The sequence below is a fragment of the Alnus glutinosa genome, chromosome 12 (genome assembly GCF_958979055.1).
Source record: "Alnus glutinosa chromosome 12, dhAlnGlut1.1, whole genome shotgun sequence".
NCBI lineage: Eukaryota > Viridiplantae > Streptophyta > Magnoliopsida > Fagales > Betulaceae > Alnus > Alnus glutinosa.
This window is the reverse complement of record NC_084897.1, coordinates 13,458,574-13,472,637: the sequence shown is the minus strand read 5'-3', so window position 1 is coordinate 13,472,637 and position 14,064 is coordinate 13,458,574. Positions and strand designations below refer to the sequence as shown.

General features: G+C 44.0%; 8 non-coding genes and 15 pseudogenes across 8 annotated transcripts; all 23 read right to left on the bottom strand.

Moving 5' to 3' along the window:
• Positions 1-203: 203 nt before the first annotated feature.
• LOC133852925 (5S ribosomal RNA) lies at positions 204-322 on the bottom strand. Its single transcript, XR_009896104.1, has one exon. It is a non-coding gene; the product is annotated as a 5S ribosomal RNA (ribosomal RNA).
• A 362-nt stretch (positions 323-684) lies between these two features.
• LOC133853014 (5S ribosomal RNA) lies at positions 685-803 on the bottom strand (annotated as a pseudogene).
• Positions 804-1,637: 834 nt separating this feature from the next.
• Positions 1,638-1,756, bottom strand: LOC133853040 (5S ribosomal RNA; annotated as a pseudogene).
• A 345-nt stretch (positions 1,757-2,101) lies between these two features.
• Positions 2,102-2,220, bottom strand: LOC133852994 (5S ribosomal RNA). Its single transcript, XR_009896171.1, has one exon. It is a non-coding gene; the product is annotated as a 5S ribosomal RNA (ribosomal RNA).
• A 360-nt stretch (positions 2,221-2,580) lies between these two features.
• On the bottom strand, positions 2,581-2,699 carry LOC133853029 (5S ribosomal RNA; annotated as a pseudogene).
• Positions 2,700-3,060: 361 nt separating this feature from the next.
• On the bottom strand, positions 3,061-3,179 carry LOC133853016 (5S ribosomal RNA; annotated as a pseudogene).
• Positions 3,180-3,542: 363 nt separating this feature from the next.
• Positions 3,543-3,661, bottom strand: LOC133852924 (5S ribosomal RNA). The gene has a single exon (XR_009896103.1). It is a non-coding gene; the product is annotated as a 5S ribosomal RNA (ribosomal RNA).
• Positions 3,662-4,023: 362 nt separating this feature from the next.
• LOC133853003 (5S ribosomal RNA) lies at positions 4,024-4,142 on the bottom strand (annotated as a pseudogene).
• Positions 4,143-4,976: 834 nt separating this feature from the next.
• Positions 4,977-5,095, bottom strand: LOC133853020 (5S ribosomal RNA; annotated as a pseudogene).
• Positions 5,096-6,381: 1,286 nt separating this feature from the next.
• On the bottom strand, positions 6,382-6,499 carry LOC133853007 (5S ribosomal RNA; annotated as a pseudogene).
• Positions 6,500-6,864: 365 nt separating this feature from the next.
• On the bottom strand, positions 6,865-6,983 carry LOC133852991 (5S ribosomal RNA). Its single transcript, XR_009896168.1, has one exon. It is a non-coding gene; the product is annotated as a 5S ribosomal RNA (ribosomal RNA).
• A 356-nt stretch (positions 6,984-7,339) lies between these two features.
• LOC133853038 (5S ribosomal RNA) lies at positions 7,340-7,458 on the bottom strand (annotated as a pseudogene).
• A 356-nt stretch (positions 7,459-7,814) lies between these two features.
• On the bottom strand, positions 7,815-7,933 carry LOC133853011 (5S ribosomal RNA; annotated as a pseudogene).
• A 344-nt stretch (positions 7,934-8,277) lies between these two features.
• Positions 8,278-8,396, bottom strand: LOC133853046 (5S ribosomal RNA; annotated as a pseudogene).
• A 360-nt stretch (positions 8,397-8,756) lies between these two features.
• LOC133852997 (5S ribosomal RNA) lies at positions 8,757-8,875 on the bottom strand. Its single transcript, XR_009896174.1, has one exon. It is a non-coding gene; the product is annotated as a 5S ribosomal RNA (ribosomal RNA).
• Positions 8,876-9,232: 357 nt separating this feature from the next.
• On the bottom strand, positions 9,233-9,350 carry LOC133853052 (5S ribosomal RNA; annotated as a pseudogene).
• A 361-nt stretch (positions 9,351-9,711) lies between these two features.
• On the bottom strand, positions 9,712-9,830 carry LOC133853025 (5S ribosomal RNA; annotated as a pseudogene).
• A 357-nt stretch (positions 9,831-10,187) lies between these two features.
• Positions 10,188-10,306, bottom strand: LOC133853031 (5S ribosomal RNA; annotated as a pseudogene).
• A 306-nt stretch (positions 10,307-10,612) lies between these two features.
• Positions 10,613-10,731, bottom strand: LOC133853022 (5S ribosomal RNA; annotated as a pseudogene).
• A 356-nt stretch (positions 10,732-11,087) lies between these two features.
• Positions 11,088-11,206, bottom strand: LOC133853004 (5S ribosomal RNA; annotated as a pseudogene).
• Positions 11,207-11,569: 363 nt separating this feature from the next.
• LOC133852938 (5S ribosomal RNA) lies at positions 11,570-11,688 on the bottom strand. Its single transcript, XR_009896118.1, has one exon. It is a non-coding gene; the product is annotated as a 5S ribosomal RNA (ribosomal RNA).
• Positions 11,689-12,049: 361 nt separating this feature from the next.
• LOC133852886 (5S ribosomal RNA) lies at positions 12,050-12,168 on the bottom strand. Its single transcript, XR_009896068.1, has one exon. It is a non-coding gene; the product is annotated as a 5S ribosomal RNA (ribosomal RNA).
• A 376-nt stretch (positions 12,169-12,544) lies between these two features.
• LOC133852981 (5S ribosomal RNA) lies at positions 12,545-12,663 on the bottom strand. Its single transcript, XR_009896159.1, has one exon. It is a non-coding gene; the product is annotated as a 5S ribosomal RNA (ribosomal RNA).
• Between the last annotated feature and the right edge of the window lie 1,401 nt (positions 12,664-14,064).

Here is a 14,064-nt window from a genome sequence, read left to right as displayed (position 1 = left end):
AAAAACGCTTTCAGAATAGAGTACGGATGGAAAAGCGCGTGCCTAGAGGTCAAAACGATGGATTTTGAGCTCGAAAATGTGCTCACCCAGCTCCGCTAGGTGGCCATCGCGTGCGCGCTGGAAAGGGCCTTCCCCTCACCGGTACAAAAAATAAAATAATAATAATAACAACGGCAAAAAAATAATTGAAAAAAGTAAAACGAGGGGTGCAACACGGGGACTTCCCAGGAGGTCACCCATCCTAGTACTACTCACGCCCAAGCACGCTTGACTGCGGAGTTCTGATGGGATCCGGTTCATTAGTGCTGGGATGATCGCACCCTTTAGTAGAGTTACGCAAAAAACTTATAACCCTCACTCGTCTAACTGAACTGGCCCGCATAGTGATGGGATCCGGTGCTCAGACGTGTCCACGTGCCACCCAATAAATAAAACACACAATACAACGATTAAATGCAATAGAATGAGCCGAAAACTCCTTAAAAACGCTTTCAGTGTAGAGTACGGATGGAAACGGCGTGCCTGGAGTTCAAAACGATGGATTTTGAGCCCGAAAATGTGCTTACCCAGCTCCGCTAGGAGGCCACCGCGTGCGCGCCTTAAAGAGCCTTCTCCTCACCGACGCAAAAAATAAAAAAAGAATAATAATAACAGAAAAAAAAGAAAAAGAAAAAAGTAAAACGAGGGGTGCAACACGAGGACTTCCCAGGAGCTCACCAATCCTAGTACAACTCTCGCCCAAACACGCTTGAGAACGGAGTTCTGATGGGATCCGATGCATTAGTGCTGGTATGATCGCACCCGTTTGTAGAGTTGCACAAAAAACTTATAAGTCTCACTCGTCTTACTGAACTGGCCCGCATAGGGATAGGATCCGATGCTCAGACGTGTCCATGTGCCACCCAATAAAATAAAACGCACAATACAACGATTAAATGCAAAAGAATGAGCCGAAAACTCCATAAAAACGCTTTCAGTATAGAGTACGGATGGAAACGGCGTGCGTGGAGGTCAAAACGATGGATTTTGAGCCCGAAAATGTGCTCTCCTAGCTTCGCTAGGTGGAAACCACGTGCGCGCCGAAAAGAGCCTTCCCTTCACTGACGCGGAAAAAAAAAATATTAACAACCGAAAAAAAATAATTGAAAAAAGTAAAACGAGGGGTGTAACACGCGGACTTCCCAGGAGGTCACTCATCCTAGTACTACTCTCGCGCACTCTTGATTGAGGAGTTCTGGTTGGATCCGGTGCATTAGTGCTGGTATGATGGCACCTGTTAGTAGAGTTACATAAAAAACTTATAAGCCTCACTCGTCTGAGAAAACTGGCCCGCATAGTGATGGGATCCGATGCTTAGACGTGTCCACGTGCCACCCAATATAATAAAACACACAATACAACGATTAAATGCAATAGAATGAGCCGAAAAGTCCTTGAAAACGCTTTCAATATAGAGTATGGATGGGAATGCACGCGCCTGGAGATCAAAACGATTGATTTTGAGCACTAAAACGTGCACACCAGCTCAGCTAAGTGGCCACCGCGTGCGCGCCGAAAAGAGCATTGCTCTCACCGGCGCCAAAAAAATAATAATAATAATAATAACAGCAAAAAAATAATTGAAAAAAGTAAAAAGAGGGGTGCAACACGAGGACTTCCCAAGAGGTCACTCATCCTAGTACTACTCTCACCCAACCTTGCTTGACTGTTGAGTTCTGATTGGATCCGGTGCATTAGTGCTGGTATGATCGCATCCGTTAGTAGAGTTACGCAAAAAATTTATAAGCCTCACTCGTCTAACTGAACTGGCCCGCATAGTGTTGGGATCCAGTGCTCAAACGTGTCCACGTGCCACCCAATAAAATAAAACGGACAATACAACGATCAAATGCAAGAGAATGAGCCGAAAACTCCTTAAAAACGCATTCAGTGTAGTATACAGTTGGAAACGGCGTGCCTAGAGGTCAAAACCATGGATTTTGAGCCCGAAAATGTACTTACCGAGCTCTTCTAGGCGGCCACCGCTGGAAAGAACCTTCCCCTCACCGGCCCAAAAAAAAAAATAATAATATATAAAAAATAATTGTAAAACGTAAAACGAGGGGTGCAACACGAGGACTTCGCAGGAGGTCACCCATCCTAGTACTACTCTCTCCCAAGCGCGCTTGACTGCAGCATTCTGATGGGATCCGGTGCATTAGTGCAGGTATGATCGCACCCGTTAGTAGAGTTAAGCAAAAAACTTATAAGACTCACTCGTCTAACTGAACTGGCCCGCATAGTGTTGGGATCCGGTGCTCAGACGTGTCCACGTGCCACCCAATAAAATAAATCGGACAATACAACGATTAAATGCAATAGAATGAGCCGAAAAGTCCTTAAAAACGCCTTCAGTATAGGGTACGGATGGAAACGGCGTGCTTGGAGTTCAAAACGATGGATTTTGAGTCCGAAAATGTGCTCACCCAGCTCCGTTAGGTGGCCACCGCGTGCGCGCCTTAAAGAGCCTTCCCCTCAAAGACGCAAAAAATAAAAAAAAATAATAATAACAGAAACAAATAATTTAAAAAAGTAAAACAAGGGGTGCAACACGAGGACTTCCCAGTAGGTCACCCATCCTAGTACTACGCTCGCCCAAGCACGCTAGACAGCGGAGTTTTGATGGGATCCAATGCATTAGTGCTGGTATGATTGACCCCGTTTGTAGAGTTACGCAAAAAACTTATAAGCCTCACTCTTCTAAGAAAACTGGCAGGCATAGTGATGGGATCCAGTGCTCAGACATGTCGACGTGCCACCCAATAAAATAAAACGCACAATACAACTATTAAATGCAATAGAATCAGCCGAAAACTCCTTAAAAACGCTTTCAGTAAAGAGTACGGATGGAAACGGCGTTCCTGAAGTTAAAAACGATGGATTTTGAGTCTGAAAATGTGTTCACCCAGCTCCGCTAGGTGGGCACCGCGTGCGCGCCGGAAAGAGGGTTCCCACCACCGGAGCAAAAAAGAAAAAAAAATAATAAAAACGGCAAGAAAATAATTGAAAAAAGTGAAACGGGTGGTGAAACACGAGGACTTCCTAGGAGGTCACCCATAATAGTTCTACACTCGCTCAAGCACGCTTAACTACAGAGTTCTAATGGGATCCGGTGCATTAGTGCTGGTATGATCGCACCTGTTAGTAGTGTTACGCAAAAACCTTATAAGCCTCACTCGTCTAACTGAACTGGCCCGCATAGTAATGGGATCCGGTGCTCAGACGTGTCCATGAGCCACCCAATAAAATAAAAAACACAATACAACGATTAAATGCAAAAGAATGAGCCGAAAACTCCTTAAAAACGCTTTCAGAATAGAGTACGGATGGAAAAGCACGTGCCTAGAGGTCAAAACGATGGATTTTGAGCTCGAAAATGTGCTCACCCAGCTCCGCTAGGTGGCCATCGCGTGCGCGCTGGAAAGGGCCTTCCCCTCACCGGTACAAAAAATAAAATAATAATAATAACAACGGCAAAAAAATAATTGAAAAAAGTAAAACGAGGGGTGCAACACGGGGACTTCCCAGGAGGTCACCCATCCTAGTACTACTCACGCCCAAGCACGCTTGACTGCGGAGTTCTGATGGGATCCGGTTCATTAGTGCTGGGATGATCGCACCCTTTAGTAGAGTTACGCAAAAAACTTATAACCCTCACTCGTCTAACTGAACTGGCCCGCATAGTGATGGGATCCGGTGCTCAGACGTGTCCACGTGCCACCCAATAAATAAAACACACAATACAACGATTAAATGCAATAGAATGAGCCGAAAACTCCTTAAAAACGCTTTCAGTGTAGAGTACGGATGGAAACGGCGTGCCTGGAGTTCAAAACGATGGATTTTGAGCCCGAAAATGTGCTTACCCAGCTCCGCTAGGAGGCCACCGCGTGCGCGCCTTAAAGAGCCTTCTCCTCACCGATGCAAAAAAAAAAAAAAGAATAATAATAACAGAAAAAAAAAAAAAAAAAAAAAGTAAAACGAGGGGTGCAACACGAGGACTTCCCAGGAGCTCACCAATCCTAGTACAACTCTCGCCCAAACACGCTTGACAACGGAGTTCTGATGGGATCCGATGCATTAGTGCTGGTATTATCGCACCCGTTTGTAGAGTTGCACAAAAAACTTATAATTCTCACTCGTCTTACTGAACTAGCCCGCATAGGGATAGGATCCGATGCTCAGATGTGTCCATGTGCCACCCAATAAAATAAAACGCACAATACAACGATTAAATGCAATAGAATGAGCCGAAAAATCCATAAAAACGCTTTCAGTATAGAGTACGGATGGAAACGGCGTGCGTGGAGGTCAAAACGATGGATTTTGAGCCCGAAAATGTGCTCTCCTAGCTTCGCTAGATGGAAACCATGTGCGTGCCGAAAAGAGCCTTCCCTTCACTGACGCGGAAAAAAAAAATATTAACAACAGAAAAAAAATAATTGAAAAAAGTAAAACGAGGGGTGCATCACGCGGACTTCCCAGGAGGTCACTCATCCTAGTACTACTCTCGCGCACTCTTGATTGAGGAGTTCTGGTTGGATCCGGTGCATTAGTGCTGGTATGATGGCACCTGTTAGTAGAGATACATAAAAAACTTATAAGCCTCACTCGTCTGAGAAAACTGGCCCGCATAGTGATGGGATCCGATGCTTAGACGTGTCCACGTGCCACCCAATATAATAAAACACACAATACAACGATTAAATGCAATAGAATGAGCCGAAAAGTCCTTGAAAACGCTTTCAATATAGAGTACGGATGGGAATGCACGCGCCTGGAGATCAAAACGATTGATTTTGAGCCCTAAAATGTGCACACCAGCTCAGCTAAGTGGCCACCGCGTGCGCGCCGAAAAGAGCATTGCCCTCACCGGCGCCAAAAAAATAGTAATAATAATAATAACAGCAAAAAAATAATTGAAAAAAGTAAAAAGAGGGGTGCAACACGAGGACTTCCCAAGAGGTCACTCATCCTAGTACTACTCTCACCCAACCACGCTTGACTGTTGAGTTCTGATTGGATCTGGTGCATTAGTGCTGGTATGATCGCATCCATTAGTAGAGTTACGCAAAAAATTTATAAGGCTCACTCGTCTAACTGAACTGGCCCGCATAGTGTTGGGATCCAATGCTCAAACGTGTCCACGTGCCACCCAATAAAATAAAACGGACAATACAACGATCAAATGGAAGAGAATGAGCCGAAAACTCCTTAAAAACGCATTCAGTGTAGAGTACGGATGGAAACGGCGTGCCTAGAGGTCAAAACCATGGATTTTGAGCCCGAAAATGTGCTCACCGAGCTCTTCTAGGTGGCCACCGCTGGAAAGAACCTTTACCTCACCAGCCCAAAAAAAAAAAATAATAATAATAATATATAAAAAATAATTGAAAAACGTAAAACGAGGGGTGCAACACGAGGACTTCCCAGGAGGTCACCCATCCTAGTACTAATCTCTCCAAAGCGCGCTTGACTGCAGCGTTCCTGTGCATTAGTGTAGGTATGATCGAACCCGTTAGTAGAGTTACGCAAAAAACTTATAAGCTCCACTCATCTAACTGAACTGGTGCGCATAGTGATGGGATCCGGTGGTCAGACGTGTCCACGTAGCACTCAATAAAATAAAACACACAATACAACGATTAAATGCAATAGAATGAGCCGAAAACTCTTTAAAAACTCTTTCAGTATAGAGTACGGATGGAAACAGCGAGCATTGAGGTCAAAACGATGGATTTTGAGCCCGAAAATGTGCTCACCTAGCTCCTCTAGGTGGAAACCACGTGCGCGCCAAAAAGAGCCTTCCCTTCACTGGCACAGAAAAAAAAAATATTAACAATAGAAAAAAAATAATTGAAAAAAGTAAAACGAGGGGTGCAACACGCGGACTTCCCAAGAGGTCACTCATCCTAGTACTACTCTCGTGCACTCTTGACTAAGGAGTTCTGATTGGATTCGGTGCGTTAGTGCTGGTATGATGGCACCTGTTAGTAGAGTTACATAAAAAACTTATAAGCCTCACTCGTCTAAGAAAACTGGTCTGCATAGTGATGGGATCCGGTGCTTAGACGTGTCCAAGTGCCACCCAATAAAATAAAACACACAATACAACGATTAAATGCAATAGAATGAGCCGAAAAGTCCTTGAAAACGCTTTCAATATAGAGTACCGATGGAAATGCACGTGCCTGGAGATCAAAACGATGAATTTTGAACCCTAAAATGTGCACACCAGCTCAGCTAGGTGGGAACCGCGTGCGCGCAGAAAATAGACTTCCCTTCACTGGCGCTAAAAAAAATAATAATAACAACAAAAAAATAATTGAAAAAAGGAAAATGAGGGTGCAATTCGAGGACTTCCAAGAGGTCACCCATCCAAGTACTACTCTCGCCCATGCACGCTTCACTGCAGACTTCAAATGGAATCGGGTGCATTAGTGCTGGTATGATCACACCCGTTAGTAGAGTTACGCAAAAAACTTATAAGCCTCACTCGTCTAACTGAACTGGCCCGCATAGTGTTGGGATCCGGTGCTCAGACGTGTCCACGTGCCACCCAATAAAATAAAATGGACAATAGAACGATTAAATGCAATAGAGTGAGCCGAAAACTCCTTAAAAACGCTTTCAGTATAGGTTACGGATGGAAATGGCGTGCCTGGAGTTCAAAACGATGGATTTTGAGTCCAAAAATGTGCTCACCCAGCTCCGCTAGGTGGCCACCGCGAGCGCGCCTTAAAGAGCCTTCCCCTCACCGACGCAAAAAATAAAAAAATAATAACTATAACGGCAAAAAAAACATAATTGAAAAAAGTAAAACAAGGGGTGCAACACGAGGACTTCCCAGGAGGTCACCAATCCTAGTACAGCTCTCGCCCAAACATGCTTGACAACGGAGTTCTGATGGGATCCGATGCATTAGTGCTGGTATGATCGCACCCGTTTGTAGAGTTACAAAAAAAACTTATAAGCCTCCCTCGTCTTACTGAACAGGCCCGCATAGTGATGGGATCCGGTGCTCAGACGTGTCCACGTGCCACCCAATAAAATAAAACGAACAATACAACGATTAAATGCAAAAGAATGAGCTGAAAACTCTATAAAACCGCTTTCAGTATAGAGTACGGATGGAAACGGCATGCTAGGAGTTCAAAATGATGGATTTTGAGCCCGAAAATGTGCTCACCCTGCTCCGCTAGGTGGCCACCGCGTGCGCGCCTTAAAGAGCCTTCCCCTGACCGACGCAAAAAAAATAATAATAATAATAACTGAAAAAAAATAGAAAAAAGTAAAACGAGGGGTGCAACATGAGGACTTCCCAGGAGCTCACCAATCCTAGTACAACTCTCGCCCAAAAACGCTTGACAGCGGAATTCTGATGAGATCCGGTGTATTGGTGCTGGTATGATCGCACCCGTTAGTAAAGTTACGCAAAAAACCTATAAGCCTCACTCGTCTAATAGAACTGGCCCGCATAGCGATGGGATTTGGTGCTCAGACGTGTCCACGTGCTACCCAATAAAATATAACGCACAATACAACGATTGAATGCAATAGAATGAGCTGAAAACTCCGTAAAAACGGTTTCAGTATAGAATACTGTTCGAAACGGTGTGCCTAGAGGTCAAAACGATGGATTTTGAACCCGAAAATGTTCTCCCCAGCACCGCTAGGTGGCCACTGCGTGCGAACCGGAAAGAGCCTTCCCCAAACCGGCGCAAAAAATAAATAAAAATAATAACAATAACGGCAAAAAAATAATTAAAAAAAGTTGGGAGCCATACGAGGACTTCCCAGGAGGTCACCCATCCTAGTACTACTCTCGTCCAAGCATGCTTAACTGCGGGGTTTTGATTGGATCCGGTATATTAGTGCTGGTATGATCGCACCCGTTAGTAGAGTTACGCAAAAAACTTATAAGCCTCACTCGTCTAACTGAACTGGCCTGCATGGTGATGGGATTCGGTGCTCAGACATGTCCACGTGCCACCCAATAAAATAAAACACACAATACAACAATTAAATGCAATAGAATGAGCCGAAAACTCCTTAAAAACGCTTTCAGTATAGGGTACAGATGGAAACGGCGTGCCTGGAGTTCAAAACAATAGATTTTGAGTCCGAAAATGTGCTCACCCAGCTCCGCTAGGTGGCCACCGCGTGCGCGCCTTAAAGAGCCTTCCCCTCACAGACGCAAAAAAAAAAAAAAAATAATAATAATAAAAAGTAAAACAAGGGGGGGAACACGAGGACTTCCTAGGAGGTCACCCATCCTAGTACTACTCTCGCCCAAGCATGCTAGACAGCGGAGTTCTGATGGGATCTGGCGCACTAGTGCTAGAATGATTGACCCTGTTTGTAGAGTTACGCAAAAAACTTATAAGCCTCACTCGTCTAACTGAACTGGCCCGCATAGTGATGGGATCCGGAGCTCAAACGTGTCCACGTGCCACCCAATAAAATAAAACGCACAATACAACGATTAAATGCAATAGAATGATCCGAAAACTCCTTAAAAACGCTTTCAGTATAGAGTACGGATGGAAACGGCGTGCCTGGAGTTCAAAACGATGGATTTTGAGCCCGAAAATGTGCTCACCCAGCTCCGCTAGGTGGCCACCGCGTGCGCGCCTTAAAGAGCCTTCCCCTCACCGACGTAAAAAATAAAAAAAATAAAAAAAAGGGCAAAAAAATAATTGAAAAAAGTGAAACGGGGGGTGAAACACGAGGACTTCACAGGAGGTCACCCATCTTAGTTCTACTCTCGCCCAAGCACGCTTAACTATAGAGTTCTGATGCGATCCGGTGCATTAGTGCTGGTATGATCGCACCATTTAGTAGTTTTACGCAAAAAACTTATAAGCCTCACTCCTCTAACTGAACTGGCCCGCATAGTAATGGGATCCGGTGCTCCGACGTGTCCACGAGCCACCCAATAAAATAAAACACACAATACAACGATTAAATGCAATAGAATGAGCCGAAAACTCCTTAAAAATGCTTTTAGTATAGAGTACGGATTGAAACGGGGTGCCTGGAGGTCAAAACGATGGATTTTGAGCCCGAAAATGTTCTCACCAGCACCGCTAGGTGGCCACCGCGTGCGAACCGGAAAGAGCCTTCCCCTCACCGATGCAAAAAATAAATAAAAAATAATAATAATAACAGCAAAAAAATAATTAAAAAAAGTTGGGAGCAACACGAGGACTTCCTAGGTGGTCACCCATCCTAGTACTACTCTTGTCCAAGCATGCTAACTGTGGGGTTTTGATAGGATCTGGTGTATTAGTGCTGGTATGATCGCACCCGTTAGTAGAGTTACGCAAAAAACTTATAAGCCTCACTTGTCTAACTGAACTAGCCCGCATGGTGATGGGATCCGGTGCTCAGACATGTCTACCTGCCACCCAATAAAATAAAACACACAATACAACGATTAAATGCAATAGAATGAGCCGAAAACTCCTTAGAAACGCTTTCAGTATAGGGTACGGATGGAAACGGCGTGCCTGGAGTTCAAAATGTTGGATTTTAAGTCCGAAAATGTGCTCACCCAGCTCCGCTAGGTGGCCACCGCGTGTGCGCCATAAAGAGCCTTCCCCTCACCGACGTAAAAAATAAATAAAAAATAATAATAGCAGAAACAAATAATTGAAAAAAGTAAAACTAAGGGTGGAACACGAGGACTTCCAAGGAGGTCACCCATCCTAGTACTACTCACGCCCAAGCACGCTAGACAGCGGGGTTCTGATGGGATCCGGTGCATTAGTGCTGGTATGATCGACCCCGTTTGTAAAGTTACGCAAAAAACTTATAAGCCTCACTCGTCTAACTGAACTGGCCCGCATAGTGATGGGATCCGGAGTTCAAACGTGTCCACGTGCCACCCAATAAAATAAAACATACAATACAACGATTAAATGCAATAGAATGAGCCGAAAGCTCCTTAAAAACGCTTTCAGTATAGAGTACAGATTGAAACGGCGTGCCCGGAGTTCAAAACGATGGATTTTGAGCCTGAAAATGTGCTCACCCAGCTCCGCTAGGTGGCTACCGCGTGGGCGCCTTAAAGTGCCTTCCGCTCATCGACACAAAAAATAAAAATAAAAAATAATTTCAGAAAAAAATAGAAAAAAGAAAAACGAGGGGTGCAACATAAGAACTTCCCAGGAGCTCACCAATCCTAGTACAACTCTCGCCCAAACACGCTTGACAGCAGAGTTCTAATGGGATCCGGGGCAATAGTGCTGGTATGATCGCACCCATTTGTAAAGTTACGCAAAAAAAGTATAAGCCTCACTTGTCTAACTGAACTGGCCCGCATAGTGAAGGGATCCGGAGCTCGGACGTGTCGACGTGCCACCCAATAAAATAAAACACACATTACAACGTTTAAATGCAATAGAATGAGCCGAAAACTCCGTAAAAAGGTAGTCAGTATAGAGTATGGATGGAAACAGCGTTCCTGGAGGTCAAAACGATGGATTTTGAACCAGAAAGAGCCTTTCCCTCACTGGCGCAAAAAATAATAATTATAACGGCAAAAAAATAATTGAAAGAAGTAAAACAAGGTGTGCAACACGAGGACTTCCCAGGAGGTAACCCGTCCTAGTACAACTCTCACCCAATCTCGCTTAACTGCTGAGTTCTGATGGGATCCGGTGCATTAGTACCGGTATGATCGCAACCGTTAGTAAAGTTACGCAAAAAACCTATAATCCTCACTCGTCAAACTGAACTAGCCCGCATAGTGTTGCGATCTGGTGCTCGGACGTGTCCACGTGCCACCCAATAAAAGAAAACACACAATACAACGATTAAATGCAATAGAATGAGCCGAAAACTCCGTAAAAAGGCAGTCAGTATAGAGTATGGATGGAAACAGCGTGCCTGGAAACGATGGATTTTGAGCCCGAAAATGTGCTCACCCACATCCGCTAGGTGGCCACCTCGTGCGCGCCGGAAAGAGCGTTCCCATCACCGGAGCAAAAAAGAAAAAAAAAATAATAAAAACGGCAAAACAATAATTGAAAAAAGTGATACAGGGGGAGAAACACGAGGACTTCCCAGGAGGTCACCCATACTAGTTCTACTCTCGCCCAAGCACGCTTAACTATAGAGTTCTGATGTGATCTAGTGCATTAGTGCTGGTATGATCGCATCTGTTAGTAGTGTTACGCAAAAACCTTATAAGCCTCACTCGTCTAACTGAACTGGCCCGCATAGTAATGGGATCCGGTGCTCAGACGTGTCCACGAGCCACCCAATAAAATAAAACACACAATACAATGATTAAATGCAATAGAATGAGCCGAAAACTCCTTAAAAATGCTTTCAGTATAGAGTACGGATGGAAACGCGAGTGCCTAGAGGTCAAAATGATGGATTTTGAGCTCGAAAATGTGCTCACCCAGCTCTGCTAGGTGGTCATCGCGTGCGCGCCGGAAAGAACCTTCCCCTCACCGGCGCAAAAAATAAAATAATAATAATAATAACGGCAAAAAAATAATTGAAAAAAGTAAAACGAGGGGTGCAACACGAGGACTTCCCAGGAGGTCACCCATCCTAGTACTACTCACGCCCAAGAACGCTTAACTGCGGAGTTCTGATGGGATCCGGTGCATTAGTGTTGGGATGATCGCACCCGTTAGTAGAGTTACGCAAAAAACTTATAACCCTCACTCGTCTAATTGAACTGGCCCGCATAGTGATGGGATCTGGTGCTCAGACGTGTCCACGTGCCACCCAATAATTAAAACACACAATACAACGATTAAATGCAATAGAATGAGCCGAAAACTCCTTAAAATCGCTTTTAGTGTAGAGTACGGATTAAAACAGCGTGCCTGGAGGTCAAAACGATGGATTTTGAGCCCGAAAATGTGCTCACCCAGCTCCGCTAGGTGGCCACCGCGTGCGCGCCGGAAAGTGCCTTCCCCTCACCGGCGCAAAAAATAAAATAATAATAATAATAACGGCAAAAAAATAATTGAAAAAAGTAAAACGAGGGGTGCAACACGAGGACTTCCTAGGAGGTCACCCATCCTAGTACTACTCACGCCCAAACACGCTTAACTGCGGAGTTCTGATGGGATCCGGTGCATTAGTGCTGGGATGATCGCACCCGTTAGTAGAGTTACGCAAAAAACTTATAACCCTCATTCGTCTAACTGAACTGGCCCGCATAGTGATGGGATATGATGCTCAGACGTGTCCACGTGCCACCCAATAAATAAAACACACAATACAACGATTAAATGCAATAGAATAAGCCGAAAACTCCTTAAAAACGCTTTTAGGGTAGAGTACGGATGGAAACGGCGTCCCTGGAGGTCAAAATGATGGATTTTGAGCCCGAAAATGTGCTCACCCAGCTCCGCTAGGTGGCCACCGCGTGCGCACCGGAAAGAGCCTTCCCCTCACCGGCGCAAAAAATAAAATAATAATAATAATAATAATAATAATAATAACGGCAAAAAAATAATTGAAAAAAGTGAAACGAGGGGTGAAACACGAGGACTTCCTAGGAGGTCATCCATCTTAGTACTACTCTCGCCGAAGCACGCTTAACTGCGGAGTTTTGATGGGATCCGGTGAATTAGTGCTGGTATGATCCCACCCGTTAGTAGAGTTACGTAAAAAACTTATAACCCTCACTCGTCTAACTGAACTGGCTCCCATAGTGATGGGATCCGGTTCTCAGACGTTTCCACGTGCCAACCAATAAAAAAAACACACAATACAACAATTAAATGCAATAGAATGAGCCGAAAACTCCTTAAAAACGCTTTTAGTGTAGAGTACGGATGGAAACGGCGTGCCTGGAAGTCAAAACAATGGATTTTGAGCCCAAAAATGTGTTCACCCAGCTCCGCTAGGTGGCCACCGCGTGCGCGCCGGAAAGAGCCTTCCCCTCACCGGCGCATAAAATAAAATAATAATAATAATGATGAGTGCCAAATATTGTCTATTTGGACCCCTTAATTTACATAAGTTAGACCGTTGGCCTTGTTATTTTCTGATGCTTTGGTTTGTTTTTGTGTTTTTATGTTTTGTAGGTTAATAAGTGAGGAATGGCAAAATTCATGTGGAATTGCTTGGAAAATTCGGAAGTTCTGAAGAACTCGATCGATCGAATAAAAGTCGATCGATCAAAATTTCCCAGAACTTACTTTTGCAAAAGCGCGCCAGAACACCCAATCAGGAGCTTCTCCATGACAAAAAGCAGCTCTCCCTCTGATTTTCGCAGCAGAACACGCTGGTTGCATGACCTTGGTTGTCTCTAGCAAGAGAGGAACCCTAGAGGGGGTTAGAGGAGTCATTTTACATGGGTTTCTAGCCCTAATTTCCTTCTATAAAAGCCATAGCCATACCTCCTTATAGAGAGAGTTCAGAGAACAGTAGCTAGGTTTAATTTCATGCATTTTGTAGTGTATTCCAGTAGCTTTTGTTCTTAGACACTTTCTTTTTATAAAGCTTTCCTTTTATTTCCATGGTTGTTCTTCATTTTCTTGTGGTGTTCTTAGTCATGGAAGGCTAGTAACCTTAATTAAGGTTGAGGATGAAACCTTTCCATTGATGACACTCACACTCTTGTTATAATTCTTGCACATTTGATGATATATCATATTTGTTATTCAGGTTCCATTCATTTAAATGCTTTATCTTTTGCAATGAATGTGGTTATTAGTAGATATAGGACATTTATTGTGTTTCAACCGATGGATACATTGTTTTATCGGTTTGAATGATGATATCCATTGTGATTTGTTCATTGAATGGATACATTGGATGATTTGATTTCAAATGGGTACTCTTTGTGATTTATCTTTGAGTTGGATTCATTTAATGGTTCTAGAGTATGTGGTTGAGAAACTTGAATGACACCCAAAGCTTAATGTTCTTAGGGTGTTCAAGTGAAAACCAAGAGTGTGAGTTGTTGGATTTGGTTTGGTAGATTCCTTAGCCTTAGTTCCTTTTAATTTGCATATTTCATTCCATCTCTTTTATTTCGTCTTTTGC